This window comes from Rhinolophus hipposideros (genome assembly GCF_964194185.1).
Source record: "Rhinolophus hipposideros genome assembly, chromosome: 4".
In the NCBI taxonomy this organism is placed as follows: Eukaryota; Metazoa; Chordata; class Mammalia; order Chiroptera; family Rhinolophidae; genus Rhinolophus; species Rhinolophus hipposideros.
Window position 1 is genome coordinate 86,158,247 of NC_138050.1, and position 25,124 is coordinate 86,183,370.

Genomic DNA, 25,124 nt, shown 5'->3' on the forward strand with positions numbered 1-25,124 from the left:
TATTTTTGTCTTCTCCTCAGAGAAGAAGAGAAAACAGGCTGATCCACAGAAACACACAAACAAAGAAATAGATATAGAGCTGCATTTTTTTATTGGCAAATATTTTATATGTTTTCTATATCTTTGCTTATTTTTAGGTAAGTTTCCCATATTCCACAAAATTTACGAAACAATACTGAGTGAAATGATTATTTAGGAACTAATATCTGAGTTATATTAATATTTTCCTGAGATATCTTGTTAAAAAACTTACTGTATATTTTGAGTTACATTTCAGTATTTTTGTTTGTCAAAAGTTTACATTTTCTCATAATAGTATCAAATAAGAAAATACAATAGAGCATTTCCAAATGTTGTGAAATTATACTAGAGATGAGAGTGCAATGATCTTTTACAAAACCAAGTATAAATTTAATAAAAATGTGTATGATGCCTGTTGATGTATGACTGACTAATTACTTCAAAATTGTGATAAGGGACTAATATTCAAAATATATAAGGAACTCAAATAACTCAACAACAACAACAACAAAAACAACAACAAAACACAAACAATCCTATTAAAAAATGGGCAGAGGACCTGAAGAGACATTTCTCCAAAGAGGACATACAAATGGCAAATAGACATATGAAAACATGCTCAGCATCACTAGTCATCAGAGAAATGCAAACAAAAACCAGAATGAGATATCACCTCACACAAGTTAGAATGGCTATCATCAACAAGACAAATAGTAACAAGTGTTGGAGAGGCTGTGGAGAAAAAGGAACCCTCATACACCATTGGTAGGATAGGAAAGCAGATTGGTGCAGCCGCTATGGAAGGCAGTGTGGAGGTTGCTCAAAATATTACGAATAGAATTACCATATCACGGAGCAATCCTTCTCTTGGGTATCTACCCCCCCCCAAAAAAAAAACACTGAAAATATTTATCTGTAAAGATATATGTGCTCCAATGTTCATTGCAGCTTTATTTACAGTGGACAAGACATGGAAACAACCAACGTGTTTTTCAATAGATGATTGGATAAAGAAGATGTGATATATATATATATATATATATATATATATATATATATATATATATATATATATATGATACTATTGTGCCATAAGAAAAGACGAAATAATGCCATTTGCAACAACATGGAAAAATATTGAGATTATTGTCCTAGTAGAAATAAGTCAGACAGAAAAACTCAAGAACCATATGATTTCACTGATATGTGGCATATAAAACTGAAAACAACAAAAGAACAAGACAAACAAATGAAGAAACAAAAACTTGTAGACACACACAATAGTTTAGTGGTTACCAGAGGGTAGCAGGGGAAGAAGGAGGCACATGAGGGTAGAAGGGATCAAATATATGGTGATGGAAGAACTGACTTTGGGTGGTGAGCACCCAATGTGATATACAGATGATGTAATACAGAATTGTACACCTGGAACCTATATAACTTTACTAACAATTGTCACCCCAATAAACTTTTTTTTTTTTAAATATGATTAAAAAGTTCTTCCTCAGCCTTATTTTAGTGCACAAAATAGAATACTAGGAAAATTTTGTCATACTCTTATGGAGAAAGGGAAGCATAGTAAAATTTGGTAACAGCTGCTAAGATGTCTATCTTTAAAACAAAATGGGAAGAAACATTTACTTTCAAAATAAATGAATGCACAGGAAAACTATCCCTTATATACTGTTTATTAAAAAAAATCCACCAAGCAATTATGTATTCACACAAAGTTATTATACCATTTGACATCTTCTTTAGCTCATTTTCTATCACACTATTGCAATATATTTTATTATTATTTTTATTTTTTATTTTTTTAGTATTTTTTTTTTTAGTTTCTCTGAACTCTGGCATGTTATTACTATATTAAAACGAAATTCTAGGCTTAATGTAATCTTTTTAGCATATTAATTTGATAGGCATTCTTTTATTAAGTTTTCTTTCTTGTCGTTTTTCAATAAAAGTGAGATGGTAAATAAGCAGCTGGAGTTGCAATAATCTTAGATGCCTTGAGAAGAATGATGCTGATTTATAGGAGAAACACTGAGAGGTGCAATTCAGAGAAAGTGATTTTCCATATGCCTAAATAATATTTGTTACACTATGTGTTTTGAAGTGATGTAAATATAGGGAGAATTCAGAAACATATTAGCACAATAACTTCATGTCACATTAACATACACTCAATCTGTAAAATATTTAGTAGTTCTCTAGCAAATCAGAGAACACGTGCCTGTATAGAACATATAGCTTTTGATGTCTTTCATAAAGTGTATATTCATTTTAGTTTCTCTTCCCTGTATAGGAATTGCTGTGAATATATTTCAAATTAAAGGTCACTCTCCTTATGGTGTGGGATGTAAAGAACATTGACTCTACTCATTTTACATGCATACCTAGAAAATAATTTGTTGTTTGCATGCTTAATTCCCAAAGTGATACAACTCATAGTTGCCACAGTTATATAATAACGAACTTGGACAGAAAATTCATATCTTTGAAACTAATAAATGGTAGGGTCACTAAAAATTTCAACATAGGAATCTATCTCACAATATTGCTAATATTTGGGAAAATATTATAGTAAAGGTAGTCTATAAATGGAAAATGCAATAAGTAAATGTGTGAGAATACATAATATCATATATAAATGAGTGAATATATGTAACATATCAAATTATACATACATATGTATATACAGTGCCAAAAATATGTATGCACTATACATGCACACAAAAAATGATGTTTCCATATTTTAAGAAAGGAAAACTGTATTAAAACTGTAGTACTCAATACATACTGATAACAAAAGATGAATACTAGTCACATTTGACTTCTGCAATTACAAGAGATGCTCAAAGTGGTTACCATCAGCAGCCAGACACTTCTGATTACAGCGAACTATTGCTTGAGCAATGTTGACCAAAGTATACACCTGTATACCTTTTTTTGGCACCCCCAGGATACATATAACATTTCAGTGAGGGAATGGTTGGTCTACTGTGGCAAATGATGAAAACGGACTGTAGCAACAAGGTATAAGTTAGTTGGCAATAAGAATTTCATGTTATGTGCTCTTGGTGAGAGAAATTTGATTGTAGTATTAGGAATAAATAAATATTAGATACTGAAGATGGCAAAGGGGGGTGGTTACATACAGTGTCTATTGTCTGCCTGAGGTGGAAAAGAGAGTGATTTAGTTGATAGAGCAATGAGGGAAAAATGTCGAGAGCAATATTATGATGGGGTGGCTGATAATCATGAAGAAAACTCATGAGGGATTTTATTCCTAAAATCAAATGCAAGAATGTGTTTTAGATAAGAGTGAAATGCCTGAAATGAGAGAGAAGAAAGATAAGGACAAGAAGCAAATGTATTTGATACCAGTCCCTAAGGTAAATAAATTAAGGCTTCCATATGCTTTATGCCCTGTACCAATTCTCTGTAGCACTTGGAACTGTGTCTTATTATTATATATGCCCATAATTTTGATTTATACATTGAATGTTAACTTTCAAAACAGACTTCTGCTATTTATTCTGTATCTAACACCTAGTAGAGGGCATGAACAACAAAAGACTTTACTTAAAGAATAAAGATGATGGACATGAATGGAACATAGTAGAAATTAAGCTAAAAGTCACCAAGAGAAGCAATGACAAAACATTCTAAGATGTAGATTCAGCATCTATTCACTGTCTTGAAGGAGTTTAAATAATTGTAGCAGGGAGGAGGGGTTCACACATATCTCATGCATACACGAGCACCTAATTTTCCTGTTATACCTGTTTCAACAGGTGTATTGGAGAGTCACTGCTTAGAGACATTTGTACCAGACCCAGAGAGAATAGCAATTGACTTAAGTAATAAAAGTGAGTGGAGAAAAGAGGTAACATGGTAACTGTCAAGAAAATGACAAGAATATTGTAATCTCATTCACATAGAGAGAAATGTGTGGCTCAGATAGAGTAGAATGTTAGCAGCAGCTGTGAGCCCACAAACTTGTTGAATTTTAAGATGTAAATTCCAGCATAGGCATAGGAAAGATTTATGATTCAGAAAGACAAATTCAGTCTGATAGTGTTGGGAGCCAAGGCAGCATTGACAAAGAGGAAGAAGAAAAACAGCAGTCTGAAGTTGTATAAATGGTTTAATCCCGGCCATTTTCAAAATTCTGCAAAACAGTCAAATTCTAGGAAAACAGAGAAAATGAATAGAAAAATAAGCACAAACTATGTATTCACATGTCCACTTGCAAAAAAAAAAAAAAAAGAATACATGTTCAAGTTTTGTTCATGTGTTTCACACAAAGAACATCTCTGGGAGTTTGGAATTTATTTAAATCTTTTTCTTCTTCTTCTTTTTTTTTTTTTCATTTCAACGTATTTACATTTAAAATATACTATTTCCCAATATTTAAAGGGCACTATAACTATAACTAAACGTGGTGCTAGCTTCACGTTTCAGAGTTTCAGGAGTGCCAGGTAAGGGAAATATGACACCTGGCTACATTTAGTTACAGTCATTACCTGAGGGAATTAATGAAAACCTGCACAGATGGAGATGGTCCTAATGGGAGACTGATCCAACAGGGAATGGAGTAGAGTGTTATCAATATAGGAATGATTTAATAAACATGATTGATTATCTGTCTGCACAGTAATCTACCTACTCTCTCAAACAAACCCCAGGTAACCATGTAACTGCCTTTTAGTGTCTTAGAAACATTTTGCTTACATTTGTAGATTTCCTTTTGGTTCAACATGCTACTATTGATGCAAACACTAAATTTAGATGCATGAATATAAATCAGTTTCTTTGAGAAGATATAAATAACAAGAAAGAAAGTCAAACAGATGAATCTGAGCAATAAACCACTATGTAGAGATTCTTAAAACTCTGAAATGTGGGGTTGTATTATCAATTTCTTCAGAAGTAGGTAGAGATAAGTAAACAGATCTTGGAACATATTTTTAGAATTGTATTTTTAGTCAGAGTCTGGCTCCAAATCATTTTGGCTACTGACTAAAATGAAATCAAACTTAAAAACATATTACTTGTTCCTATTGAAAATGTTATTTTGTTGTTATTTGCATATATGTAGTGAATGGTGAATGGGATTCCAACATGAGGCATTAGGAAGATAATTCAGGAAGACAAATTGTAACACCATTAGTTTCCAAATGAAACTAATAACACTGCAGGATAGATACACTTTATGAACATTATGTGACATGTACAATAAAAAATATAATATATATATATATATATATATATATATATATATATATATATATAATGAAGGAGTAAAATAATACAAATGGCCATTAAAATTTTTAAATTGACTAGTAGAAATGAAAGTTTAAACTACAGAAATTAAATGGTAAAACCACTGCAATGGAAAATTTGAGAATTGGAATTACTACGTAAAATGCAAAAAAAAAAAAAAAAAGGCATTTGGATCCATTCAGTGAGTAGAGAAATATTCAGTCTACTAATAGAGTTCCTAAAGAGAATACATTATAATTGGAACATTCACGATACTAAAAATACCAGGAGAAAATTTGATTTTGAATATTGAGGCTGTTAATTTTTTTCCTAAAATAGTTCTACATACAGATGTCACATTCTTAAATCAAAATTATAATATGATGTTATTTACATATGATAGAAGTATTCTAAAATTATCTAGAAAAAGAAATTCCCTTAAATGTCACGGATATTTTGATATAGAATTATAATGATAGGGAATATGTGCTGATAATAACTTATAACAGTTCCTCACACATAAAAATAATTTAATGGGTATTAACTGAATGTTAAAATAAATATTTGTTTAAAGATAAAAAATCATTTATAAAATGATACCAGAGAATAGAAACCATTTAAGCATAGAATATGAGTTTTATAATAAAACAGGGTACCTATAATAAAACATGGTACCTTAAACCTCTGCACTAATACATTATTTTGTGAAAACCAGGAAACATTATTAGTAAATATAAATCTATTAGCCTTCCATTACACATTAAGCAAACCAAATTCCTTACAATTCTGAATTCTTGAAGCTATATTTAAGTTTAATTTTCCTCTCCCAGCTTCTTGCTAGATGATTTAAATTGTAAGTTAAGTATGTGTGTCTGTGCATGTGCGTGTGTGTGTGTGTGTGTGTGTGTGTGTGTGTGTGTGTAGAGGGGTGTATTAGAAGTCTGTGTTTAAGCTCATTGACAAGGTGGGATCATGTAATCTCATCAGAAGTCTGTAGATATCTCACACACCTCTGAGGTGATTTGGGCCGATGGATGCCTTCCATGAAGCCTTGCTTATGGTTCTGCAAGGACACAAACTTTGGTCTGAGAACAGACTGGTCTCTCAGTCAGATCTTGGGGTGAAGACCTTGACAGACACACCCAGCTGTGTTGAGTGGATCCCTGCATTACACAGGAAGAGACTGTTTCTATCTGGTAGCTCTTTATTGCTGTGAGGGAATCCACATGTCAAAACACTTAAATGACCTCTGTATCTTTGTCCATTAATTGTCAGGAAAGCAGCACATGATTATCGATGGTCACAATCTCCCATCAGTAGTGTTAAAAGACCAAACTTTGATTAATCAAATGTGTCAAATGAAAACCGGAAAACTAAGTTCAGCATGTTTAATCGTTTCTATTGAGGCAAAAATGAATGGAATGATTAGACAATATCATTAAGGTTAATTATATATTTTAAGAGACGTTACATTGCATAATTTTCATGAGAAGGCATTTAAAGCCTAAATAAGTGTTTAAAAAATCAGTAGATAAACTGACAAATTGAATGTACAGTGCTGAAGACTTTATCTCCAGAATCCACATCCAATGAAAGTACTACTTTTTAATACAGAAAAATATAACAAACAAATAAAATATAGGAGTATGATGGTGGCATATTTTTGATTTCTAATATGTGAGCAACATGAGTACCTACAGGACAGACAGGAAAAGATGGGGGAAATGCAATTAACAAATACAAAGTAGATATAAACATTCCTTGGCTGAATAATCACTTAGAGCTAACTTGTTGAAATGGCATAATGAGTGTCAAGCAAAACTAATGAAAAAGACACAGAATTAAAATTTATGTGTGTGTGTGTGTGTGTGTGTGTGTGTGTGTATGAACTCAAAAGGGAGAGTATTTTTAATACATTTATGTTAAACAGCAGAGTTTCTAAAATAAAGAAAAGCAGATAATATCAAATTTTATTATATGGGATATTAAGTTGGTGCAAAAGTAATTGCGGTTTTTGCAATTATTTTTAATCTTTTAAACGCAATTACTTTTGCACCAACCTAGTAGTTGATACTAGAAACAGCTGTATAAAATGTGTGCAGAGAAAGGTCTATAAACCCCAAATCCTACACCCAGCAAATATATATTTTAGGTAGTAGTTTAAAAGAAAGGCATCGTTGGATATGATAAGATTCAGGGAGTGTGCTATCTATTGACCATGTCTGTGGAAAGCTTACAAGGAAATGCTGTCTATAAAATAAATTTAAACAAATCAAAAGATCCCAAGAAAAGAGATAATAAGTAGCATGAGAAACAACGATAATAAGTAGCATGAGAAACAAAGTATGACCCAAGAAAATGTGTGTATAATTATATGCATGGTAATGCATCTGATAGTAATGACTGAACTCACAATATCTTTTAAGAAAACATACTTGAAAAAAAAGAAAATCATAAAGAAAAATTAAGTAATAGCACAAAAATAATATCACAAATGATTCAGATACATTATCCCAATCCTTGGGGCCAGAGTAGCTCAAATGGTCTTTTTTTTTTTTTTTGATCAGTGACTTCCTTCTTGTCCCTTTCAGAACCTCTTTTTTTCTTTTTAATTAAAGTGTATTGGAGTGACAATGGTTAGTAAAGTTACACAGGTATCGGGTGTGCAATTCTGTAATACATCATTTATATATCACATTGTGTGTTCACCACCCAGAGTCACTCCTCTTTCCATCACCATATATTGGATCCCCTTTATCCTCATCTACTACCCCCCTACCCCTTTACCCTCTGGTAACCACTAAACTGTTGTCTGCTAAAATGATCTTAGTTATAAAATTTTTATCTAACTGAATGTGAAAATGATGGCTTAAATAAGGATGTTGTGATAATAATTATAATTGAATCAAAAGTTTCAACAGTTTACAAATGTAGAATCATAGTTTCTAATGTCAATGATGTATGATAAAGAATACAAATGTTATTGACATTCATGCTTCAAAGATATGAACCAATAATTAAATTACTTACGGTTAAATTGATAAAAGGAAAAATAACTAAATATTTCTTAATCTGATAGGAAGTCGGAATACATTAAAATAACTCCTATGTTAAACACAGAAGAAAATATTAATAAGTTTAATGATACACATTTAATATTTCTGCTTAGTATATAATATCATAAAATAAAAAGTAAATAATATGCTAGCAACCTGAATGACAAATAAGTATCAATATATAAAGTGCATGTATCAATTTATAAAGTTAGTGAAATTTATTTGCTACACAAAAAAGGTAGATAAAAGAAAAAGACATTCATTAGAATGTTTGCGGTGAAGAATTTCCTCACATCCTGGCAATGACAGCTGAGAAAAGGCCTTCAAGATACTCACTTACAATATATGAAAAAGGGAGACTGATATCTCATTCACCTATCAAATTTTGATTAAGCAGTGGATTTAATGCCTCTCATGATTTGGCTCAAATCTACCTGAATAAGGAGAAAGAAAACCGGAGTTACTGTGCTGGAGTACTGTAGTGTAATTTATATACACAAATTTCCTGGAAGTAAAACAACATAAAAAGGTGATGTGGGAAGTATCTAAATACATATTTTTTTAACAGTGAAAAGTAAAGTATCCTGCAATCTTACCACCTGGCATGCCAAAGACTTATCTCCCCCATTGTAAAGTGCCTGGTGTCGAGTCCTGCTGCTAATTCAAGAGTGGGACTCACTGTGAGAGGGGATAATAGCAACAAGAAATTCTAGGAAAAACTGCAGGTGCCACAATCTGAGGTAGAAGAAAAGGTCTATTTGGTGACAAATGTCCAAAATTAGATAATCGTGCTACTTGAAAGCCCTACAGGTTCCTTAATACCAAGTACATGTACCCTACCCGAGAGCCAGCATGTATTGATGTCTGATACCCACAATGAACAGATGGCCAAGGAAAGCCAGATTATCAGGAATAACAAACCAAGAATGTCTACAGCCATGGAAAGTTTATTAAATCAATGTTTGCCCTGTTTTTTACCCCTTGTTTTTCTTTTTCAAGCTTCTTAGGGGAATAATAAGACCTTGAGAAGGAAAGAAGAGGTATTTCTGAATCAAAATATATCACTTATCTTCACTTCAAAGGGCTGGAGTAAGAGAAACAGTAAAATGGAAGTCATACACCATCTCACTTCAAGTGCCTGGAGATAATATCTTTCCATTCACGCACAGTGAACGAGAAGGAAAAATGTAATGTAATGATAAAAGATGGACTTTTAATTTTAAAAATATAAGCTCAAAGTTATAAAATTTGCCTCCAATTTTAAGGGGCTAAACAGATTTTATACAGCATAAATTTAACATTCATTAGACAAAAATAAAATTATATCTTATTTGCACTCTTCTGAGTTGAATCTATACTTTAATGTTTGAATGGTCTACTGATAAATATAACCCAAGAGTATCCTGGACTCTGAGGCTCAGGTGGCATCTCTTTGCGATTTATGAGAAGATACCGAATATGGTAGGTGAAGGGGCTGCATGTGAACTGAGGCTTACTCGCCTCCAAGGTACTTATTTTATCTTTATAACTGATAGCAATCCACACAAAAAAACCCAGAAAACAAACAAAAGAAACTATATTATCTTTGGATTAAACACAAGTGTACCAATAAGTATGAAAAACAACTGGCAGTTATAGCAATCATGATTTACAAAGTCTTTGTCTCTAAAATGTTAAGCAGACAGAAATATATCTTAGAAGTTTTTTTCCTTTTTTCTTTGTGTGTTTGTGTGTGCGTGTGTGCATGTGTGTGTGTGTGTGTGTGTGTGTGTGTTTGTCATGTGAAGTATCTCAAGATTTTCTTTGAGGATCTGGCATTCAGCTCTAATGCTGTAATGTAATGTTTATAATCTATGTAACTTTATACAATCTGTTCAAATTCCCTAAATCGTCAACATGTGCACTTTTTAAACAAGAGTAATATGTGGGAAGTTTCTAATATACTTTCAAGTCTTTAATTCATGGAAATTTTAAGTCTATAGGAAGAAGAGGAGAAACCATTTTTGACATTTTGACAAGCTTAAATGACTCTTTATAATTTTACTGTATTATACTTATATTTCAGCATTAAGATTTCCAAAATAGGAGATACCTGTTTTTCTGCTTGGGTCTTTGCAAAGTACTGAATTACAGAATACTCACACAAGAGCTTTGCCACAGTTTCATCCGATCTGTGACCCAGAACATTACAACAGCTTGTGCAGCATAAAAGGGCAAGAGAGAATAAACATCCTTTGCAATTATATAACAATAAATGAACCATAGCTGATCTGCATTATGATGAGATGTGTCTTGAGAGAATGTATTTAGTCACTCAGTCATTTAGGAGAATTTGCACACGGTAAAATCATTGGGCATATGGGCAGCATGTGCTCAAGGACTCCCTGCAGCATTGAGATGACACATTATAATAATATATGGGGCACCATCTTTGTTATTATGGTGACTCTTATAAGAAAAATAAATCTATGTGTTTTTTATATACACAAACTTCCTGGGAATAAAAAAAAACACATAATGACAAAAGTGATGTGGAAAGTGTCAAAAGATATTTTTTTAACAGCAAAATGTAGTGAATTAGGGTGAAATTTGATTGAGAATAGCATATAGTATATAAAGAAATATTTTTTCTTGAATTTACCAGATGCTTGTGTGTGTGTGTGTGTGTGTGTGTGTGTGTGTGTGTGTGTGTGTGTGATTTTCTTTCTTTATTTCAAACCTAAAGGTCTTATTGGCAATCTAAATTAAGTGTTTCCTTTTTCACACTGGAAATCCAGAATAAATATCCAGGATTAAGTGTAGTAACTCATTCTTTCAAGAATTTTCACTGAGTAATATTGCAAAGCCTTGTTTTGGGTACTAGTACACATATATTTCTTTTCTAAGAAATTATATTTTCTTAACATGTAGATATTAATCTAATATCATAAATGTATAACAATCAGTTAAATAAGTCAATATTTTTTCTTCAAAATAAATGGTTCCAGAAGAATTACTGAAATTCACAATGGACTTTTTTACTGACCAAGAACAGTGGAAACAAGAGAGAACCTCACATGCTAAAATCATCTTAGGGAAATCCTGTTTGAAAACAAACAAACAAACAAACAAACAAACAAGAATGCAAACAATAAGAAAATTGTGAAACTAGATATATCTTCAATTCTATGTCACACAATCACCTGTTTGCTAAAAAAGATTAGGCTATATTAGGTATTAGCATACAAATAATTCTTGTGAAGAAGCCAAATCATACCAGCTGGAGAGATCCAGTTGTTAAGCTCATCCATAATTAAATCTATTTATACTGATGATATTATGATAAAAAACAAAGATAATAAGCACTTGAAACTGATTACTTTCTAATTTTTCTAATATATTCTACTATTGTCCCCTGTTTTGAGGTTGTGTTTATTCTAGCTCTGTAGTAAAGATACTAAGTATCTGGTAGTACACATTTTTTTCCTAACTCAAGTCATGTTAAATTGTTAGCTCCAAAAATGCTCATGGAGAGAGTATTTACACCATGAAAATGAACAAAATATACAAATCAGGATTCAACTTATTGAATCACTTTAGTGTTTTATTGGTTTTCTAAATGTAAGTAATTGAAAATGTTGCATATGCCATGTCTGTAGCTATTACAAAATTTGAAACAATGTTCTTCCAGCATTATAAAGTATTCTGTGTTTCAGCAAATAAGTCAACCACATCATTGGCAAACCTTTGAATTTTCAATATGTCATCATTGTTTTGTCTTAATCATTAATTTAAACAAAAATATCGACAGAATTTTATGTCAAAACTATTCTCATCAGTCAGTTGCATCCACAGATTCAAAGGTTTGGCAAAACATTGTATAAGCCTTCTTGAGAACTGATTGGCTCGAAGGAATTTAAAGAGAATTGTATTGTGTATTGATATTTGTGTATGTGTGCAACACTTCATTTATATAAGTAATAGACTTTTATATGTATACATGCACAAGTATTTTTCTTGCAGAGAGCTGACTGTTAAGTATGTACCATCGCTCACTGTATAAACAAAAATGACATCACATAGAGATAAACTATGCTATAAAGGAAGGGAAAATGGGAAAATGAAGAGAAGAAAAAAAACAAAACCAGGAGATAAATATGTCTCAGGCAATTTGTACTCTCTGGTTAAAGAGTGTGAAACATTTAGTTTTAAAAAAGGCAAAAGGCTGTAATAGACTTTTCTCCAAAGAAGACATACAAATGGTTGATAAGCATATGAGAAGATATTCAACATTATTAGTTATAAGGGAAAAGCAAATCAAAACTAGGAGATAGCACTTAACACCTACTAGGGTGGTTACACTGAAGAGAAAACATGAAAAATAGCAAGTGTTGACAAAGACATGGAGAATTTGGAACCCGTGTGTATTGCTTACTGAATAGTAAGTGGTGCAGCCATTTTGGAACACAGTTTGGTGGTTTCTTAAAAGGTTAAACATGGAGCTGCCATATGGCACAGCAACTTGGCTCCTAGGTGTACATCAAGGAAGACTGAAAGGACGAACAAATATTTGTACACCCATGTTCGTAACGTATTAATCATGGTATTAATCATTGTTGCCAAAAGGAAAAAAACAATCTAATTGTCCAACAACAGATGAATAGACAAAACGCTGTATATATGAACATTGCAGAACTCTTGTCACATAACTTCTTCTAAATCACTGCAGTAAGAAATTTGACCAGACTCTAGCATTGATTCTAGCAACAGATGCCCATATCTCTAGGATCACCCCTCACTGACTCCAGCCTGTCTTTGAAATTACTACCTGAAAAAACTCAAGGTCATCAGTATAATTGACCCCTTGCTCTAACCAATACTTGACAATATGTGCCCCCCCCCCGTTTATTGGATTTATTTTAAAAGGGCTTACAATTATTAATATGTATTTCTTACATCTCAGAAGTGTCTGTCTCAAGGACCCGAGAGCCATTCCTTTGAAATCAAATCATCAGGAAGGATAAGGCCTCTCTCCCCCAGTCTCTGTGGGAGGACGGAATACTAACTTCAGTTACTGCCAGCTCACAAACACAGTGGGCCTCATCACACTTACACTGACCAACACTTTGTATTTTTTCACTTCTCTGACTCTGCTAAGCTCCTCTCTCTACCCTCCCTCCTTCTACCTTTACATACCCAATCACCTCTGTGCATATTGTAATAGAGCTCAGCTCTTTCCCCAACTGACAGTAGTTACTGAATGAAATCTATTTTCATCACTTTAATGCCCAGCTCTGTTTTTCTTTGACAATCCATACAATGAAAAGTTATGTCTCCATAAAAAGGAATACAATTTTGATACATGCTACAACATGGATTGATCTTAACAACATTTTCCTTACTGAAATAAGCCAGACACAAACAGACAAATATTATATAATTCCACTCATATGATGTACCTAAGAACATGGAAATTTCTCAAGACAGAAAGTAGAATAGAGGTTGACAGTGACTGTGGAGATGGGAAAGGTGGAGTTATTGTTTAGTGCGTACAGATTTTGTTGGGGATAATAAAAGTTTTAGGTATAGCTAAGTGGTGGTAGTTATACAACATGCATTTTTATGCAGCTGCATTGCACATTCATGATGGTCGAAATGATAGGTATTACATCATGTTCATTTCACTATAATAAAAAAAATACTATACTTATTAATGGAAATACCTATTTGGAGACAAAAGGGAGCAAGACCTTTGAAAGAAGTGAAACATTTTGGGAGAAAGTGGGCCTCTTATTTTCTACTTTTTAATTTAGTGCCACTTGCTATAAAGTAACTCATGGTATGAAGACCAAGGAGAAATCAGTGGCTTTCAGCAGTCTGGAGGTGCTGGGGAGACAAAAAGTTGAACATCGGGAGATCAGAAAGGATTTAAGGTAACAAAATTCTGGAGAAAAGGGGAAACCAAAGAAAGTAAACATTAGTTTTTTTTTTGTTTGTTTGTTTTTTCTCTGAGGCTTTTATAATTATAGCTGTTCAGGAGTCTGAGAATCAAAAACCAAGAGAAATAAATGAAATTGATAACAAGAAACCAAAACTTTTCTTGAAAACATCAATAAATTTAATAAACATCTACACGGTTTTAGTTATTTTTAATGACCTAACTTCAAGTTCGGTATGTTTTTCTCCCTAAAATTCCCCATTCATTTATGTATGTTGTTCATCTTTTTTACAGATCTTTAATTATAAATTTGTAGTTACTTTAAATTTTCTGTCTGACTATTTCAATATCTGGTTCATTGGTTAATCTTGGTTTACTCTTGATAGTGTATTGTTCTATGTTGCCCTTTCAGAAAATTAATCTTGTACTTTTGAATTAATGTTACACTTACTTTTGATTGAGTGTTAGAATGGTAGCACAGCAGAGACCAAGGTAAGTTATATTAACCCCCAAAAGTGTGCCTGCGTAGTTCTCTGTTTGCTGATGAGTGTGGGAGTTTGATTCTTTCTCATGAGGTGCTGAGATGGGTTTGGATGTTCTCATTGTTTTTGTTATCCTCAGTGTACAACAGGTTTCAAATTTTTATGTGTTATCTTGTGCTTCAGGTAGGAGCTGGGGAACCAGAGAGTTTTTCTTAATGTTCTTGATCCATTCTCAGGTTTTGACCTTTACTCTGCCACCAACCATGCCACAGAGGGTTTCTGTCCTTATTCTCCTGACAATCCTTAATGTTCAACTCTTACTGATTTCATTCTGTATGTTTTAGTGGTCAGGGATGGTTTTGTGTTTTTCATTCTCCAGTATTATGCTTAAGTGGTCTTGGTGTGCTGAGTTATCCAAAGTGTGTATTTTTCAGTAATCTTTTCTATCATCCTATTTCAAACAAAGATCTCAGCATCTTTGTTGGGATTTTCTGGAGATAGAGTATCTTGCTCTTCTCTTAGGTGTAGAAGCTTTCTTATGATAGTAAAATAGATTCTTGGGCCTAGGACTTTGCAATGCACTTTCCTATATAGTAGAGACTTTATTATTATTATTATTATTATTATTATTAGTTCCATATTTCATGGCTACAGTGGATTTTGACCTGCTGGAGGGATGGACAAGTTTGTTACGTATCTCTCCTCCATCAGCTTAAGGTATTTGTTTCATAGGAAGTGAGGGCCCCATTAGGGCTCTATGTGTTTTCTATTCACAAGTCACCAAAGAGGTTTTTCATCTATCTCCCTGATATTTTTCATCTATCTCCCTGACTCCAAACATACCCATGACTGGATGGTAGGTATCCGTGGAGAAGGACCTGAATGTGAGTACAAACTCCACTTGCATGAGCAGCTCCCAGGGTTTCTGTACACACATTTAGCATGTACTCAGCTTTTAGCCACTTGTTATAGAATTCAGATAAATTCTTATAACTTATTACCTACTTGCATGGTATCCATATCTCTTCCTCCTTTGCTCTACCACTGTAGGTCAGTGCTCACACCTCATCTCTCCTTGAAATAGATCCATATTCTCTTAGATATCAAGTTATGTTTTTTTGTGTACCAACCTCAACTCTCTGATGGATTCAAGAAAGGTTATGATTTTGTAATTGATCCAGCTTTCTCTTCTTGTTAGAATCGGATTCATGTTCTTTTCAGCTTAATACCTTATGGGCACATCTGAAATAATATGTTTTTAAAATTACACCTGTTAACTTTTTATTTATTTATTTTTTTACATAAACTGAATTCTGTGTACGAAAGGGGTTAGAAATGGAGAGAGTATTATAGTTTGGCATACCTCATTCAGGAAAAGTTGTAGAGTTAGCAGAACTTATTCTTAGATACCAGTTTAGAACCTTTGGAAATACTCATATTTCCCCCACATAACCATATAAAAAATGGCTCATCAGATTCCAATAAACAGTCCTGTAAACACTTTCTACTTCTAATTCATCATGTCCAGTGATGTTCTAATGCCTTTTAAAATTAATGTGGAGCTTGCTATCTTACTTCAGAATGTTATAGATTGGGTGGCTTAAAAGAAAAAAAAATTTATTTTTAATAGTTCTGAAGCCTGGAAGTCTGAGATCAGGGGGCCAGAACGATTGAGTGCGGGTGAGGGTCCTCTTCCAGATTGCAGACTGCAGATTTTGTGTTACATCCTTACATTTCATATATTTTTCACATTATATAATTTTGGCTTTACATACAATACTATTTTAACCATATGGTAAAATTATTTTGGGGCATATTCTTAAAAACTTCTATATTACACATGCACATATATATCATACATAGGATATATGTGTATATGTGAGCATATATAATTTACTGACATATGTATATACATATACATATAAAAAGCAAAAACGTATCAAAAACTTTGTTAACATATATTACAACACATTATTGCTTTAATTGTCCTACTACATGTACAATTTACTCTATTTTTCCTGTATATAATTGCCTGAACTGCCTGAAAATATCTAATTTTCTACTATATAATACAGCGATCTTCTTCAATTATTTCTAGTTTTTAAGGTGGGAACTAGAATATTATGTTTTCCCTTTTATCTGTGCTTCTTTATGTAGATCTGAATTTCTCACATATTATTTTTCTTCTCCCTAAAGAACTTCTTTAATATTTCTTGCAAATCAGAACTACCGGCAACAAATTCCCTCAATTTCCGTTTGTTTGAGAGAGTCTTTATTTCTCTTTCAGGTTTGAAGGATAATTTCTTATGATACAGAATTGTAGGTTGGTGGTTTTTTCTGACACTATAAATGTTTTACTCCCCTCTCTTCTTGTTTGCATGTTTTCTGAGAAAATGTTAGATGTAACTCTTCCTGTATAGGTAAAGTATTCATTTTTAACTGGCTTCTTCTGGAACTTTTTCTTTATGGTTGATTGTTCTGTCCTTTGAAAATGATATGTCTAGATGCAAGGATTTTTGGTTCTCTTTTTTTTATTATTATTTTTATTTATCCTGTTTGGTGTTCTCTGAGCTTCTTGAACCTGTAGTTTGGTGTCTGACATTTAATTCATGGGACATTTTCAGTCATTAGTGTTTCAAATACTTCTTCAGCTTTTCTTTTTCTTCTCCTTCTGGTATTCTGGTACTCCTTCTGGTGAAAGACATGTATGTCTTTCACAATTGTTCCACAGCCCTTGAACATTCTATTCTGTTTTGTTCAGTTTTTGTTCCCCTTACTTATTAATTTTGGAAGTTTTTGTTGACATATCCTCAATATCAGAAATTCTTTCCTCAACTGTGTCCAGCCTACTAACAGGCCCATCAAAGGCATTATTAATTTCTGCTTCAGATTTGTTGTTGTTGTTTATCTCTAGCATTTCTTTTTGGCTCTTTTAGGATTTCCATCTCTCTCCTTACATTGCCAATCTCTTCTTACATGCTGTTTGCTCTATCCATTAGAACCCTTAGCATATTAGTCACAGTGGTTTTAAATTCTTGGTCTGATAATTCCAACATACCCACCATGTCCAGCTCTGTCTCTTCATATTATGTTTTTGTCTTTTGATATACATTGTAATTATTTTCTTGATTAGGGGATGCGATGCACCGGGTATAAGGTACTGTTGTAAATTCGTCTTTAGTGAGGTGGTGGTGAGGTGTGGGGGGGGAAGTGTTCTAGAGTCCTATTCTTAGGTTTCAGTATTTTAATGAGACTCTGTAAACATCACAGGTGTTTCTCAGTTTTTGTTTTTTTGTTTTCCTTCCTCTTAGGTGGGACAAGATGGCTAGAGTTGTCTAGTGTTGCATATTCCCTTCCACAGATTAGAGTATCATTAACTAGTTTATCCTGAAGGAAGGCCTTGGAAAGCACAGAGTACTCTGGTATATTTTAAAATGAGTTATTTGCTCTTTCTCTGGCCTGAAGCCTGAGGGAATTCTTTTATATTTATTGTGAGAATCTGGTGAGGGCATGTGGTAGTCCCTCTGTGACGGCGTTCTTACACTTTTTAACTCTCAGAGCTAGAAAGCTATTGAGCCCTCAGCAACTCATCATGCACAGCTCAGGTTGTCCTAACCTGCATCTGGTTCCCATGATAGTTCTACTTCTGATTCTCTGCTGCACTAAGCAGTGACATCCTGCATTTTTCTCCCTTTCTAATCTTGGGGTCATTGGTTTGCCTGTGTCCTCACCTCTCTGTAGATCCAAGAAGAGTTGCTGATTTTCAGTTTGTTTAGCTTTTTACTTTTTGTTAGGATAGAGTGGTGATGTCCAAGCTCCATACATGCAGACCCAGAACATGCCCGGTTAATTTTTCAAAGATTTTATGTGCTTTTTATTACACTTATTTTTCCAGCAAAATGCATGAGCAGCTTAAATACGTATATTCAAACAAGCTTGTGCTAAATTCTATTGTATTTATTACATATTATTACATTTTCTGTGTTATATTTATTCGTCAAACTGCATCTTTAGCCAGTCTGAATGAGTTTTCTATGGCGTTTGAGAGCATATTTTTGTAGGTTATTTGCAAAGTAGAATATTGTCTTTTGGCAGCAGTTCAAACCATACCTAGTACTGAGATAATTCTCAGGAACTGAAAATCGTACTTTATGAATCTGTATAAAGAAAAAAAAAAAGGAAATGCACCACTATTATGCTGAATTGGGGAATTAAATTCACACAGAGACCTATAGAGTAAAGTCTTATTCATAAGATTATGATATCTTTCATAAGAATGAAATAAAATAAAATGTGTTGAAGCATAGAGTTCTGGCCCGAAGGCAGTCATGCAAATTTCTCATTTACTACTTCTAGGGACAAATTTTATAATCCCCTTAAAACCAAAAGTCCCTCAGTCAGTAAGTGATATACTGATAAGATTCAAATTGACCAAAAGTACTGAGATTGATCCTAAAATGGAGGCCAAGCTTGGATTTCACATCAAAGAATCCCATGTGACAAAAGATCATGTCAAAAAACAAAAGATAGGAATAACTTTTATTTAAAGATCAAGTTAAATTAATTAACTTGAGGCCCCATATTGAGTAAGTTACAGACCAATAAAATGGTCTGGAATACACTTACACTGTTACTTTAAGCACTAAACTAAAATCTTAAAAAAAAAAAAAAAAAGAAAGAAAAAACATGTAATTTGTATTTTGGGAGTCTGGATTATCTCTGCTGCTTGCTAATCCTCTGTAAAAATAGATGGCATTACTTTTTTTTCCCCCCTGTTAATGTTTTTTAAATCAATTTGATGTTCTCTTTTACATTTCTTGTTCTGATGTTGTTTTTTTAGAATTTCCAGAATGATAAGAAATCACTTTTACTAAACTGCTGGAATATTTTTTCTTAAGTATTTCCTGGGGTTTTATGAACATCATTTTAAAGAATATTTTCATGCATTTTTAAGAACAATATATGAATGACAGTTTAAGATACTTGCTGGTATTCTTCCATCATAATCAATTAAGTTGAAGTGAGGTAGATTAATTCACTAAACTGACAAGGACTGTGATTTATAAGATTTTGTAGATTAGTAAGCAGCAAATACATGCACAATAAAAAAATTAAGGGGAGTGCAGCATAAATGGATTTTTCCCCATTTATTTTGACAACTATAGTTTAAATTATTTATGACATGCTTCACAGTATGCTAATGAATAGCCTCCAGTATACTATGAAATAGAATTTTGAGGTTTAGACTACTAACTAAAATCCTATGCTAATAAATCTTGTCCGAGAGTACACCGAGAAGCTAGGATTTTGTGAGATATTAATAATAGAAAAAAAGGAAAAAAAATGCTATATAGGTTGGCTTCCTTAAATAGAATTTATTTTAAAGTGTGATGTATCCCTCTGGCATATCTGATTTCTTGAACATTTCTGTGTCCCAGAAAAGTCTAATACATCCTCTGAAATGCTTTTTTTTTTTCCATTTGATTTTCTTTGTTGTATTCCTTTGACAACTTTACATGACAGAGGTACTTAAGGTTATCTTAAAAGTCATCAGCGACTTACAAAAGAAAATTAAAGAATCAATATTGTTAATTGAAAATTCATTTTGTGGAAAGAGGTATTTGGAAATGAATCATGACTTAAAATTAGATTATTTCTCCATTATTTTAGCCACTAGTTAAGATCATACTAGTGGTCTGACCCTTAGGTTACAGGTTTTGCAAGAAAATCAGAGATGTGAAAATTATCTTCTCATTTGTCATTTGTAAATACGTGTATAATTCAAAACATACAGAATCCAAGGCTTTTATGCCTCACTACAGTAAAATTTTAATAAAATAATAAATATTCTGAGCAATTTTAAAATTAGAGGTGGAAGACACACACTGTTAATTATCTATTTCATTTTTTCTTTGTGTATGCATGTTAGAGGATTTTGGCATTTATCCAGTATTGCCCACTGAGAATGATAGGATTTATTAATATTTATGACATAGTGCTTTAGGTACAAAGACATACTTATAATTTATTTTATTCAGCATTAAATATTTTTCCCCAAGGTCATTTTTTCTTCTTCCTCAACACACTCTAAAACACAAAAGAAAATAGAAATAAAATATTTTAAGAACACAAATAGATGTTTTTCAGTAACTAGTTTCTAAAATCCCATTGAAATATGAATTCAAGCATTAGTTTCTTGTCTGAGGCCCATATATCAATTACAGTTAGGACATCTACTATTTTCAGCACTAAAGTAGATTAGGTAAATGTATTAGTTTTCTAGGACTGCCTTTACAAAGTACCATAGTCTGGGTGGCTTAAACAATACAAATGTATTTCTCACAGTTCTGGAGGCCAGAAGTCCAAGGTCAAGGTAATGACATGTTTAGTTTCTCCTGAGCCCTCCCTGTTTGTATTGCAGCTGGCTCCTCACTGTGTCCTCACATGGGCTTTCTCTTTGTGCACACACGCGCCTATCATCTCTCCATGTGTCCACATTTCCTCTTCTTATAAGAAAATCAGTCATACTGAATTAGAGGCCGCCTGAAGACCTCATTTTAACTTAATCAGATTGGTTATATTTTGACGCCCTGGGGATTAGGATGTCAACATTAGAACATTGGGAAGAACACAGTTCAACTCATAACAGTAAGTCTGGAAAACCTTTAGTTAATCCTATATAAGAATTTGTAAACTAAAGAATATTGGAGAAACACATTTTTTTCTCCTCCTATTTAGGAGTTTAGTTTTGGTGAAAGCTCACAGAGTGCAATTACTCCTTCATCTCCTTTGGCACAAAAAAATTGACATTTACCTTCCTTCCTTCTTTCTTTTCTCTCTGTCTCTCTGTCTCTCTCTCTTCCCTTCCCTCCCTACCTTTTTTCCTTCTCTCCCTCCTCCCTTCCTCTGTAAGTAAGGGTTCCTGAAACAACTTCAGTGAACAAGGTCTCTGCTAGATACTAAGAATAAAAATGCGAACAAATACATCCACAGGTTCATGGGGCTTATACTCTTAACAGCTGTGATATGTATTGTGTGATTACACAAATAAAAGACATTATTAAACCAGGGGCAAGTGCTAATAAGGAAAGTGCAGGGTACGAGCAAAGTACCTAAGTGGAAGTTCTGACACAGTCTAGGTCCTAGGGCAATTATCCTTGGTGAAATGACATTTAAATTTTGATCTGAAGGATAAATATGAAGAAATGTGATTTCCAAAGTTTCTGAAACAGAATGGTTGGAGAACTGGATAAAGAACAGATGAAGTTAAGAGTGGCAGAGATTGGATCAATAAATCTATGGTTGAATAAATAACCTGAAACATGATTAGGAAGTATACATTCCAGCATTCTCTACTTTGTGAAATAAGATATTTTATCAATATAATTGTTGCAATCTAAGAGATTTTATAGTGTTGCATTTTTATGTCTAACATACTATCATGTTTCCCCAAAAATTAAAACCTCGCTGGACAATCAGCTCTAACGTGCCTTTTGAAGCAAAAATTCATATAAGACCCGGTATTATAGTATATTATGTTATATTATATTATATTATATTATATTATACCCTGACTTATAGTAAAATAAACCCGGTACTATATTATTATATTATACTATATTATACTAAATAATATATTATAGTATTATATTATCTATTACATTATATTATACTATACTGTACTAATTATATTATATAATATTGTACTATATTAATATTATATTTTATTATACCCCATATTCTATTCTATTCTATTCTATTCTATTCTATTCTATTCTATTCTATTAACCCGGTCTTATGTTAAAACAAGACCGAGTTTTATATTAATTTTTGCTCCAAAAGACACATTAGAGCTGATGTTCTGGCTAGGTCTTATTTTCGGGGATACACGGTAGAGGCTATGCAATCTAATGAAGACTATAAGCAGTAATGTGTGTGGTTTCTAATACATTTCCTAAATCATGGTTTTCTTGTTGATAAAAAAGGAAAAACAAAAAAACAAACAAGCAAAACCAACAACAACAATGACAAAACTATGTTCTTCGTAAGCAAGAAACTTGACTAAATTTTGGAAAAGTTAAGTAAAGTCATGAAAAAAAAGAACACTAGAATATGTAAATCTATAAAAGCAAAATATAAAGTCAGAGAAAAACTGCACTGTATGAAATTAAAATCTATCTATCATCTATCTATCTGTCTATCATCTAATTTCTATCTCCCCTATATTATAAATACAACATCTACCGAAGTGTCTTAAGGACCATCTACAGTTTTGAATATTTGTATTTTGTAGACATAATCATGGATATCTTTCAAGAATATCATCTTGCGAGATTTTTGGAAGTTCTTTGTCAAGTCAATTGTTGTAGATTTTGATATCTTACAAGAACATACATCTTATAAGATACAATGTTACATTTTATAAATCACATTAGTTTACTGAAATTTATAGTTTAGGAATTAAGCCTTTCAGAAAATTCTGTCAGATTATTGCAACAGAAAACGTCCTCGGGGTTAGCTGGTGGAATCTTTCTGATAAGCAATAATCAGTACAGAGAGACACATTGTCCAAGTTTTATTTTAAATCAAATGTTTTGCATATTGATAGAGTTATATTTAGCTCTCACTAGTATTAAATAGTTGCTATTTTACTATTGACCATTTTCCCACAGACATAACAGTTTGCCAGCAAATACCAATTAAAACTGTTTTAGTTTTCTTGCACTGACAATTAATATGTATTCTGCTTTCAATGTTTTATGAGAGACACTAGAATAAAATAAATACTAATTTATAATTTTAAACAACAAAAACAGCACAAATTCTGAGAGTATATTCTGGATCCATTAGAGTTTCTGGCAATTTCTATGATTGTTTACCTCTATAGAGCAGTATTATGAAGACTGAGTTTAAAATAATAGGTCCAATTATTACCAGATATACAATCATGGGAGAAAAATTTAATATAATTTGTTGTAATTTCATATTAGAGCACGATTTGGAGTATTGCCTTTCAGAAGTGTTGTAAATAAATGTAACAAAAACTGGGATATTTGATTAAGTTTACTTAATTAGATGGCATTGTTTATAATCAACATCAGTAAATGTGTATCACACATTGTATTATTTGAGTCCCTTATTCCTGTTTTGGTAGCAGTGAGAATAACAGAAGATTTGATTTCTTAAAGAGTTCAAAGATTTGCCGAAATATTTAATAACAATTGTGTATTCATTGTGAAATGTCCCTGCTGAATGCTCTACCTAAGAATAGTAGCAATCAAAGGAATGCCAGTGACATTCAGCAGGGACATCTCATATACATACATAAGTATACATGTATACATGTGTGCATATGTACGAGGTCAGACAATTAAGTTCCCGAACCCATCCTAGGAAAAGTGCTACACACCTCATTGCTGAATATCATTAGCGGAATACTTTTTCATTCGAAGTACTCCCCTTGGGAAGTTAAGCACCGACACCAGTGCCTGGTCCACCCTTCAAAGCAACTTCGGAACTCTTTCTCTGGAATGGCCACCAGAACTGTTCTCATATTACCATTGTTGTCCTGAATGTTATTAAAATGTCTTCCATTCAATATTTCCTTTACCTTCAGGTAATGACAGAAAGAAGTCATTGGGGGCCAGATCAAGTGAGCAGGGAGGGTGTTCTAATACAATTATTTGTTTACTGGCTAAAAACTCCCTCATAGACAGTTCTGTGTGAGCTGGTGCACTGTTATGATGTAAGAGCCATGAATTGTTGGCAAAAGTTCAGGTCCTCTAACTTTTTCATGCTGTCTTTTCAGCACGTCCAGATAGTAAACTTGGTTAACTGTTTGTCCAGTTTTTACGAATTCATAATGAATAATCCCTCTGATATCAAAAAGGGTTAGTAGCAACATTGCAACAAGTTCACAAACTTAATTGTAACACCTTTGTATACATGTGGGGGGAAAAATACACACACATACCAGCGAGACAGACAGACTTCTGTATACTGAATGAATGACTGTATGACCATAGTCTGGTTCTCTGATAAACACAGTAGCCTCTGAGATCTGCTTGCAGTAGCCTATTGGACTGGGTCTTGGGAACACCTGTGGGGAACAGGAAAGCATGATTTGGAAGAAGATGTTGGTCCAACAGGAAAATTTGTAATGAATGTCCTTTTAAAATTATCCTAAAGGCAATTGTTCTGAGATGAGGGGGAAGGGTCTTTGAGCATCTAAATTAGGGGTGTCCAATCTGCGGCCTGCGGGCCAACTGCGGCCCGCAATCCATTTTTAATTGGCCCGCAGCAAATTCCAAAAATATATTTAGTTTACTTAAGTAAACCAGGTGAGGCAATATGTACTTCACCTCGTGTGCGTGACCGGGC